Source organism: Protopterus annectens, chromosome 5.part0, assembly GCF_019279795.1.
Source record: "Protopterus annectens isolate FY-2018-M chromosome 5.part0, PAN1.0, whole genome shotgun sequence".
NCBI classification, from domain to species: Eukaryota; Metazoa; Chordata; order Ceratodontiformes; family Protopteridae; genus Protopterus; species Protopterus annectens.
In genome coordinates this window covers 335,005,303-335,017,576 of record NC_056735.1, presented here as the reverse complement: position 1 = coordinate 335,017,576, position 12,274 = coordinate 335,005,303, and positions in this window count along the sequence as shown.

The following is a 12,274-nucleotide window of genomic DNA, read 5'->3' as shown; positions in this document are numbered from 1 at the left end:
CTGCACTATCCACTGCTACATCCCACATCAGACCACACCATCTATCAATGCAACATACGTGTGGCTATCAGCAACATAGTAGCAATACCAGTTATGTCCCTGTGTGCTGTGACAGAGTGTGCTGTGTGTCTCCACTCCCATCAATGCCATCGACTGTGATGTGTTCCCTATGGGCAATGTTCCAGTACCATGTCATACGGCCACTGTCAGACAAATAGCTGTGTGTTATTACAAGTATATGGGGATAGTCCAGCAGCATTCATGTGCCACAGTGATAGACAGTGATGCAAATGTGTTGTAGGCTATCTTCCCTGTAGGCATCCTACTTCTCCAGTACACAGATGTTTACATAATGTGTACGTGTACCTGTATATGTGATCTTTTTACCAGAAACATGAAGATGTCTGGCAGATGGTTGGACAATAATTGCTGTTTGTTTTCAGAATGTAGAGAATCTGGCTGTTACACACCATAACCCTCAGAAAACAGTTATGCTGCAGTAATATATGTTGCTGTATTCATACCCTTACTTTTTATGACCAATATATACACTCTGTCACTGAGGTTGGATCTGTGCCCCCCCTCCCAACTAATAATGGTTATGACCTGGATTTCTGCTGTAAAGGTTTGCCAGTTATGCTAGCCATAGCTGTCAAGTGATGAGATACGAATGCCGGCAAAACAGTGACCTAGCCAGAGTACATCAGGAACAGTCAGAGACACCTGTACAATGTCTGAACTATTCCTGTGTAACATTCATAGACTGAGAGGAGCTGAATGACAGTACATCATGTGATATAACAGCTGTGTCCACCCTTAGTTACTGTCACTATTTCTAACACGTAATCCAGCAGCATTCGTACAGGAGCCAACCATTGTTTGAGGGAGTGAGAGGGCCAGAGCTGAGATTTCAGTCACAGCAGGCACAGTTGAGAGGCATGCCTGTACTTGTTGGACAGCAGACTCTCACCAACATGTCATTCCCAGAGATGTACTACAGGCCTACTGTTGTAATCACTATTCCCCATAACTGTATACTCCCATCTACATCCCATTATATGGGGACTTGTATTACATACCTGGTTGAGTGATGTAATCCATTTGTGCACATATTTTCAAGGAACATGCTTCTGAAATCACAGTCTGTCTTGGTAAAGCAAGTTACAGACCTGTTTTCTATAGGCAGCTGCTTGCCTTTTGTAGGTAATGCTCAATAACAGGTGATGGCCTGTGCACCAGTCTGTGTCTCAGACTTGATATCTCCATCCAGAACAGCTGGGTAGCACTTTCATTTGCCAATGGGATGTCACAACAGTGCAATATTTAAAGCCTTCATGTAGACCTTGGCCCCTTTCTTAGTCTGTGAGATGGGCATTAGTAAGGTGTGGAGACTACAGCATTGCAAAGGGTAGGTACAAATACTGTCCACTGTTGAGATTTATGAGGTATGTCCACAATTTTGCATGCTATGTTTGGCCATTGTCAAATGATGTTGTGATTATCTGAACGTTCAGTGTTAAACATTGTGGGTTGAGGTCAGTAAGGGGGAAGAGACATGTGCGTTTCAGATGTCATACCCATCAGAATATGCATGGTGCTGCAGTAGCTGCTGGTATATCAGTTCTGAATGTTTGTGGGGGCAGAGTGTGACACATATCCCTGTCTCTTGACCTTTGCCTCACACCCCTTTAGGTATGGGTGTTGTGTGGATCCCATGTTCTATGGGGTTGTGCGGTATGGTAGGTCTGTGGCAGGTAACTTAATGTACAGTTGCATATGTTGCAGTCTGAAGCTGTTGCTTTTTCCTAGGACTCATAGTGGGGAGTATGAACACTATGGAGGACAGCAAGCTATATGTGTCACTGAGAGAGCAGTGTCAGCTTTGTCATTACAACAGACCCAGGGTGAGGGTACCCATAACAGTCAAGTCGAGGCATGTAGTTAAGATACACCTGCTATATAACAGTGCCAATCAGAGAGTAGTAGGTAAAATAAAGGTAGGCTATATGAATATGTGCAGTGTGTCTATACCTTCAGGCCTTTGACTTGCTAACATGGGTAGCAGTGAATTCAGTAGCAGCAACCTGTTTTGCTGAAAAGTGCCTGACTCAGTCATTATTTGCTGTATTCACAAGAATGTAACTAAAGTGCAATGCACTGGATTTGAACCCAAGGCACTTAACAGACTGAGCTACTGAGTCACTGCATCACTGCTGCAGTAGGTGTATTTGCAAGATTCATGAACATGCATATAGTCTGTGATACCAGAACTGCATTAGCATGTGTTTTCTGATGGTTATGAGGTGTGACACTGAAATGTCTGTCATAATCGTCTAACCTCAGTCTTTAATGACTTGCCAGTAGTTTAGCAGACCCACATGTTTTTGTAAAAGCCATGCCAAACTTAGGGAGCACAAGTGTAGACATTCTGCAATAGTCTGTACAGCTGACAGCTATACCTGTTACCCCAGGCCTCATGTACATCCATTATTATTTATTTGGCTTTGTACTGGCGCAGTTTCTGCATCACAGTCCCATGTACATTGTCAGTTTCCCCATTATATGTACTTGCAGTGTGTCAGTGGCAATCAGGACATGTTGGTGGAAACAGCTGTCATAATTCAGTCATGAGTGGCCTACTGGACTAGTCCACTGTGCTGTAATTAACATGGGCCTGGGTTCGAGCTATTCATGGGTGATTATTTTGCAGATGTACCTAACACTGTCAGAAACACATAAGATGATTAAGGCACTTTTAAGCTGTTTTAAGCTTAAGCCCGTGCTAATTATAAAAAAAAGAAAAGAAAAAAGGGGTGATAGGAAAATGCTGAAATGTGGCAAACAGGGGAAAAACATACTGAAAGCATACCTCTCAACCTCTTAGAGCAGGAAATCTGGACAAAATCATATATAAAAGTGGGACAAAGGCCCAAAAAATAGGGAGTTTTTTTTATATATTGCTCTTATAAACTTAGAAGTTGATAGAAAAACAGGTTTTGCATTAGCATGAATCTTCTGAATGGTATGAAGTCAGAAACTCAAATGTTTGTCATTATTTTCTAACATCAGTGTTTAAAGATTTGCCAGCTTGCCACTAATTTGCCGGAAAACCACAATTTTATGAAAAAATAGACCAAAAATATGAATAAAAAATCTGGACATTCTGCAAAAACCTGTACAGTTGAGAGGTATGACTGATAAGCAGGTAGGGATGTGCAGGATGGGTGTAGAAAAGGACAATAGCTCTCCATTACTTGTACAGCTGTGCAGGGTGTACAGAATTTGGAATTTGGAGCCTCACACCCCAGAGAGACGGGTGAGCTAACATAACTGTGTTGATTAATTCATGTAATAATTAAATGTGTCCAGTGGACTTGATTGTGAAATGGAGCGCTATGTATGGGGCAATATTTTTTTGTGGGACAGGCACCCTTTTTTTTAAGGTGAAATTGGAATGTTGGGGAAGGGATATACATACGTGTGTGGAGGTAAGTTGGGTAGGGGAGGTTGCATTTGCAGACAAAGACAGAGAAGACAGCATAAAGGGGCGGTGTGTGACACATGAAGGGGGTAGACACCTTGGGAGTGGTGGGTGTTGTGGAATCAGAGATCCATGTGCCCTCAGATGGCAGAAGTGTGACTGAGTTCCCCACCCATTGGCAATCAACATTGCTCCTTCACTGCCCTGAAGGTGGCTGTGCAGGAGGCTGTGCACTGGGGTCACCTTGACCCTCCAGGTTGGCCAGTCTGACCTCAATCCGGCACAGGTGGTTCTCATAACCATGATGCATTATTCTGTGCACCATCATCCATAGCTGATCCTGAGTGACAACCCCAATTCTGCCCCCATGTCTCGGGGGACAGGCCCCATCCTCTGAGGTGGTTCCATCCATAGGTGGTGCAGGACCAGCAGAGGGGGCACCACCAGCTTAGGTACAAGATGTGCTGGGATCAGGTGCCATGGTTGGTTGATGTAGTGTAAGCGGTTCACCAAGAACTGGCCTACCCAGTCAAGCTGTGGTATTGAGGTATTTCAATGTGTATAGGTTAGTAACAAACATAACATTTAGTTGCCAGAACATTGCAAATAACCCAGTAACATAGCATTGCATAGTTTATGGAACACAGCAATAAATGAGATAACAGTCAGTATAGTAACAGCATGCCAGTAACAGTTACAGCATAAGGCCAACAACATAGCTAATTCAACATGTTATGTTAGTGTGCAACCATTGTACTACATAACAATATTAAAACACAAGGCTCAACATAACATTTAGAGAACATTTGTTAGTAGTAAACCATAACCAATGTATAACAAAAATAAATTATGTAGAAGATAAGGGGTTGGGGAGAGAAATACAGTCCATTAGTACCAGAATAGGCTATATAGTTTGCAAAGGTACTGTTAATTACTCTACAGGTCTGCCCTTCCTTTATAATAGTGCCCTATAGCTGCTGTAGCACATACATACCTCTCAAGCTGTCCAAATGCAACAGTATGGGCCAAACTGTACTCATTTTATTTAATGTAATATATTTTATTAGTATTGTACTTGTTGCCTTTATTTTCTGATGTCTTATCACATTCTTGAGCAATGCTGTTAACAGTCTGTAACTTCTGAACACATAAATTATTAACCCATAATAAGGGCTAGAGCACATAATTATCTGCAATTCCTGTGGGGAGAAAATCTGTTAACAATACATAACTGATTCAGTAATATATATTAATACTACTTGTCACTGGATTTGAACCCTGGTCTGTATGTGACAAAATGTATATTATATACACCATTTAACAAACTGAGCTACTGGGCCACTGCTAACTATTGCCTACCTGACATTTACCTAGAGCTGACCTGGAAACAAAATATGACCTTGTGATAGTTGTACAGTTTTATACAAGACTGCAGTAACAGTTGAACATGCATCATTAGATTCATGCAAGACAGAGATACTAGATAAACTGTACATTAATACATATAATGCAGGTATACACAATAAACTCTTAGTGGGTGAAAATATTTGTGACGAGTACAAACCATAACGGAGTATTGGTTTGGCAACCTGACCCATATACAGTTCAAGATAGTATATTTGCAGTCTACAGCTATTACAGTTTTATACTTGACAACAGCACTGTACCTTGGAACAGGAATGTATATAGCTAAAATGCAATGGTTACAACAAGACAATCCTGATATACACAATTTACCTTGGGTGTTCCTCGTATTCCTTCAGACGTTAGTGCAGCAAATTTCATAATGCATATATCTTGTATTCAGCTCTACATCTACAGTTAGCATAACACTCTTTCTTAGCTATTCTTGAGTCAGTTAGTGGTATTCTTTGTGGTGTTATTCCAGAGCAGATGTCATACTCGATTTCATGAACAACAGCCCTACTGACACACATATTTATTAGGAGTACCTTCATACAGTAATTGTCATATTTTCGAGTCTTTATTAAACAACATTTGGGATAATCCAGGTGTTGCAATACAGCTATAATCCCACAAGTATTGCAGTATAATCTTTATTTTGTTAACATTATCAGGTTTAGTGCTTTAATCTTTATTGCACTATACTTTGAAATAGACAGTTATTGCAGTACAGCCCTATGTCCACATTCATTGCATTACACAAATCTGCACATTATGTACCTACTGGCAGTGACTGCATTACTTTATCTTGTGTAATTGACTATAGATTGCAAATTAACCTGTACTCACCACTGTCACAGTGCAACCTGGCCAGGTGCCCTGCATGGACCTCTAGGTTGTGAGCTCTCTCCTCTGCAGCTGTAGGGAGAGAAGCACACCATTATGTGTACCTGTCTATCACACATTCAGATTAGGTATTGATAAAACAATGCTAACAGTACTTACAAACTTATGGGGCATTCCCATCCCAAGCATCCTGGACCCAGGTGCCCAGAAGTCTCCTCCACTTCAAATTGTCAAAATGGTGACAGACCTGCTCACCTGTGCTGGGGATAGCTGTTGCACTGGTGAGGTCATGTGCCAAATGGTACCAGGCCTCCAACTTATACTCCGATGCCTGGTACTGACCCTGCACCAGTTGGATGTCAAGGAATTTCACTAAGAATCCAACCATGACCCTGGACTCCATAATGGCCTACCACATGACCCAGAAGCACTCACCCTCTCCAACACCTGCAATAGTTCCTGCATGGTTCAAACTCCAACAGGTTATGCTATATTCACACTTGTTGCACTTAAATAAGCCTAATTTCCTGCCCTTGCACATCACTGGGCCATTGTTTAAAATGTGTCGTGTCACTTGGCAACATGTAAACTGGCTTAGCTGAGCTCAGCAGTGCTTAAACTTCCAATGCTTAAAGATGCGCAAACCAGCCTAGCTGAGATGAGCACTGTTAGACTAGTAAATGGTGAGCAGTGTTTTGCACCACTTAGAAATGTGCAAACCAGCTAAGTGGTGAAAAAATGTTCCTTGTTTAAGCAGTGCTTGGGAAGGCTTAGCTGAGTGTAGCAAAGCAGAATATAAAAATAATTGTCATAATGTGTACTTGCAAAATAAATGCTTAATAATCTGTCTGTGTATTCAAACCCTGCACCTACTGCACATAAGGGTGTCATTCTAACCATTTAGCTATGTGGACATGTAGAACTCAGCTATACTTTTACATATACCTCTCTACTACATTTAAGCACTGCAGAGCACCACAGCGAGCCACGTAAACTTGTTCAACTATGCTTAAACTTGACCTTTGCATTCTTAATTAAATGTATCCAGTTTCTATTTGTAGATGTCTGGCACATGTCAACTGCTGCATGCCATGCAGTGCCACTCAAACATAAAAAAAAATAAATTAAATGTAATACATATGCATACATTGATATACTGCACTTTCACAGTGCAGGGGGTCTGTTCCTCATCTCCAGACACAGTAACACACTCCTTACCCTGATTCAATAACCGTGTTACATGGCTCTCCCTCAGTAATGCACCTTCATTAATATGCATGGCACACTACCAAGGAGGTACCATATAAACGGCCACAGTACCTTCCATGTAGTCTTCACACTATCCCTACACAAATTTTATTAAATCTGGGGGACTATATAGATCAAGAAACTTTGATCTGTTTGGAAAAAGAAGCATCTGAAGATGCGGGAAAATGTAAACAACAAAACCTAGAGATTTTTGAAATGTAAAAAAAAAATAGAGACATGGGAAAGAAAGACAGATTTGATATGGTGTAATATTTATGCAAAGGAGAAAGACAAATTGATCAATATAAAGAAGGCAGCACCAAAGATATTCAAAGAGAAATACAAGCAAAGGTGTCCGGATATGGAAAATTTCACAATAAAAAAATAATATCATAAACGGGATGCAGAAAAGAAGATTAGTAAAGGAGAAGTTAAAAAAATAGAAGTTGAGGTTATGGAGTGCCTGTGAAATGAAGGATTTAGTGTAAAAAGTCTAACACAAGTTACATCACATCATGATGGAATGAGTCCCCAAAGTAAGGAAAAGCAGGAACATTATTAAACATCTGAAGAAGAAATCTGGACATGGGAAAGAAAAAGAGATTTATTATGGTGCAATATTTATGCAAGTGAAAAAAACAAAATTAACCAGTACAAAAAGACAAAAAGAGCAGCACCAAAGATATTTGAAGATAAATTCAGGCAAAGCAATTTAGACATGGAAAACTTTACAAGCCAAAAAAATATAAAGACAAAGAGGAAAAGTAGAAAAGGAGATTAGTAATGCAGAAGTTAAAGAAATAAGGTTATGGAGTACCTGCAAAGTGAAGGATTCAGTGTAGAAAATCTAATTCAGAAAGCACCACAACAGGATAGAGCAATGGATATCAAAATTAAGGGAAAACCAGTGGAACTAAAAGCAATTGGGAAGGAGCCATATGAAGATATTTTGGAGCATTCCACAGGAAACCAGTATAAACATTCAGTTGAAGCTAGACAGCAAGAAAAGGAATAGGAAACTGATGCAGTCAATGTTGAGGAGTGATAGGCCAGTGAGTTGCCATATGGCAGAGCAACGGATGGCACAGAATGAAATTGAAGAGAATGTGACTCAGCAAGATGCTATAGACCTTTCTATAGAATGCCTGCAGGAAACGGAAAATAAAAAATGTGCCCTCAGTTTAGAATAAAATGAGCTAAGAGAAGAGCTGCTTGATTTAATATGCATAGATCGACATATTAAGATCAATGAAAGAAATTTACTGCTGAAGGTCAAAAAAAGTCAGAAGTTTGATAAAACAAATGAACACAATAATTAGGACTGTCCATAGTGATCCATGCGATATAACAGAAGTAAACAGGATGTATTACTGTGTAGCTAAATTAATAACTGATAAAGTCCTACCGCAAGAACACAGGGTAGTGAAAGAAAGGAACTGGAGAAATCGAATGCGATCATAGAAGTATCGAGTAGAGAAAACTATAATGCAATTAAGACAAGACTGTTAAAAGAATATAGAAGAGGGAACAGATCAACAAAAGTACTAAGAAAGACAGAGATGATAAAAGCAATGTGCAGTATTAGAACAGAGCAGGATCTATCATGCACTACTGCAAATAAAGAACTAAAAAATCTCAGCACAGGAGGAAAAACTTAGAAGATACGCAGATAAATATAAAGGAAAAGTTCAAAATAAGCAACTTATTGAAGACCAAAAAGGTTTTGTTGAGAATTGGAAAACAAGGTAAGAGGAATTGAAAGACTGCCCAAAAAAAGAAGAAATAGATACATTTTGGAGAAGCATCTATGAACATCCTGTGGAACATAAAGATGCTAAATGGATAAAAGAAGTAAAATAAAGAGCAAGGAGTTCTAAGGTACAGGATATGGAATGGGATAAAATAACAGCCAGAGAGATTGAAACAAAGTCAGAAAAGCCTCTAATTGGAAAACCTCAGGCCCAGATGCAATACCTAACTTTTGGTTAAAAGTATTAACATCTTTGCACAAAGATTTAGCCATGAGTAAGAACTATTAATATATGCACGCTGAGCAGACACCAACCTGGCTAACAAGAGGAAAAACAATGCTCCTACTTAACAGTGAACCTGCAAGCTACCCTAATAACTTGCCTTCTGATGATGTATAAACTATACACGGGAGCTGATGCTGACAGAGTTTATAGTCATTTAGAAGAAATTCATGTGGAACAAAGGATCATTTGTTGTTAAATAAAGTCATAGTGGAGAACTGTAAAATAGGGAAGAATCTAAGTATGGTATGGATTGACTACAAAAATGATTTGATAGTATTCCACATTCATGGAAAATAGAGTGATTAAAAATGTATACGATACACCATACTCTGATTGGCTACAATGACAGACCATTTTACAATTAAGCCATGATAAAGAACAAATTATTATCCCAGGGATAAAAATTCAAAGGGGGATATTCCAGGGTGACTCTTTGTCACCACTGATATTCTGCCTTACTCTTAACCCATTAAGCTGTCTACTTAACAGCTTAGGGCATGGCTATATTTTGGCTTCTAAAAACAACAAAGTGTAAAGACTTCTCATCTTCTCTGTTGATGATTTAAAACTGTATAGATCATCAGATGAGGAACTGAAAGCACAACTGCATGTTGTCAAAACTTTTTTCAGATGATATAGGAATGTCATTTAGTCTTGATAAATGTGCAAAAGCAACCTTTAAAGCAGGAAAAATGCAGCATCGGGAAAACATCAGTTTGAGATAAGAATGAGATATGAAAGAACTTGAGCAAGAGGGAGTCTATAAATATTTGGGAACTAATGAATGATCAACAATAAAACATGAGCAAAATGCAAATAACACATAGTAAGGAATACTTTAGAATACTTAAATTAATCCTGAAAACAGCATTGAAGTCTAGGAACAAAATCCAAGCTATAAATCAAATTGCTCTTCCTGTCTTAACTTACAGTTTTGGAGTGATTGACTGGCCCCAAAATGTCCTGGATAGATTAGATATCTATCGAAGGGTCAGATGCTGGCGTCATCTCCTGCCCAGTTGGTGAATCTGGGAATTCGGAGACAATGTTACAATTGCCTCATGTACACGGACAACCCTCTCCTCCTCCCACGTAACACTAACACTTGTGAGAGATGCAGCTATTTAGCCAGACTGGAGGCTGAGCTCTCTCAACTCAGGACTGGCAAGACCAGGCAGGAGGAGAAGGCAACTACACACACCACAATACCAGTCTCACATAACTCAACCACACCACTGAATCAAACACATAAACACACTAAGACATACTCGGAGGCTGTGAGTAAAAATTTACCTAAACAGCAGAGGCCTCCAAAGCAGACACCCAAGCAACTGCAAACTCAATACACCACACAAACAACACATAAACAACAAAATCAATGTGCAAAGCAGTCACTGCTCTTAAGGCCAAATACAACACCAAACATACTTGTCATAGGTGACTCCATAGTCAGACACACTGATGTCCCACTCACCAGGCTGAACAAGGAGAGGGACATGGTAAGCTGCAGAATCCGCCACATAACACAAGGACTCAGGTCACTCCACGGCAAGTACAAGTATGACACAGTCATTGTCCATGCTGGTGTGAACGACCTGAGACGTACCTCCCTGGACTACATGAAAAGAGACATAGAGGAGCTCTCTGATTATGTAGCCCAGGCAGGTATGACCCTGACCCTGAGCAGTATCCTTCCTTCACCAAGAATGATGCCACAATATAGTGACAAGATGATCAGCTTTAACAATTGGCTTAATTTCTGGTGTCATTCAAAGGGGATCCAGTGCCTGTCTGCCTGGGATGACATGGTCGACAAGCCACGCTGTGCACCTGTCACCCTGGGATTCGGATATTGGCTAAGGCTCTTGCCACCCCATAGTGCCTTTTTAGGCAAGGCTCAAATTCTAAACCTACCACCCTAGAAAACAAAAGAAGAAACTAACGGTAATGCTGCTCAATGCCAGAAGTCTAAATCTCAAAATGCACGCTCGAGGCCCTTCTCAGTATGGAGAACATCGATGTCTGTGCTGTGACTGAAACCTGGTTCAAGGCTCCTGAGAGCACCCGGCACTATCAGGTTTCATCTCATATCATGCCCAGACCACACCACAAAAGGAGGGGAGTATCCATATTCATCAAGGATACCCACACCTCCAGGTTGGTGGCTACGAAACCATCAAGGTGCAATTAACCATAGGCAAAACTGCTCTACAATTTGTAGCATGCTACAGGCCACCCTCTCAAACTCAGGAAACCCACACAGCCTTCCTGAAGACACTGGAGGGTATAAATGTATCACCAAACACCATCATATTGGGTGACTTTAACTACCCGAATATAGACTGGGAATATTACTCAAGCCCAAACTTTCTAGCCCAAAGGTTCGTGGAGTTCATAAATTCAAATGCCATGGAACAACTAGTCACCATCCCCACAAGAGGAGAAAATATACTAGATCTCATCATCACGAACATGGGGACAAAATGCTCCACACCGGAAGTATATCCCTCATTGGTGAGATCAGATCATAAACTAATCTCACTAGAAATCCACAGCCCGCCCACACCACAAACAAAAAATACCACAGTGAAGAACTTCTCTAAAGCAAACTTCACACTACTCAAGACAGGTGTGGTATCCTTCAAGGCCCCTGAGCCAATGGAAACCACAACCAGCCCTTACAAATGCTTTCTATTAACACCTTCAGGACTGCATGGATCAGGCAATCCCAAATAAAACCAAGACACTTTCCACCAAGGGCAAACGTCCAGTCTGGTGGACCCCAGCCATAAACAAACTTTACAATAAGAGGAGAAAGCTATTACATGATAGAGCAAAATCCCAAAAAGGGAAGGCATCTTTGATCAGCACTAGCAAGAAACTACGATCCCTCATAAAATCATCCAAGGCCAACTTTGAGAGAAAAATTGACATAGATTCAAAAGACAATCAAAAGGCCTTCTTCAGCTATGTCAGAAACCTGGGTGGAAACTCCCAGATATGCTCAGAATTAGTCCAAAATGATACAAAAATCACTGAACCCACAGACATTGCCAACATACTGGCAGACAGGTTCAGCGCAAACTTCACCCCCCCCCCCCAAAGGAGAGATAACTATCCCAACTGAGTGTAGCCTCCCAGACATCTCAAATGCGCAGGTGAAAGCTGCTCTCTCTAAAGCTAAAAACACAGCATCAATGGGACCGGATGGGGTCCCCGGCTGTGTGCTACATGAACTTAATGAAGAACTAAACCCGCA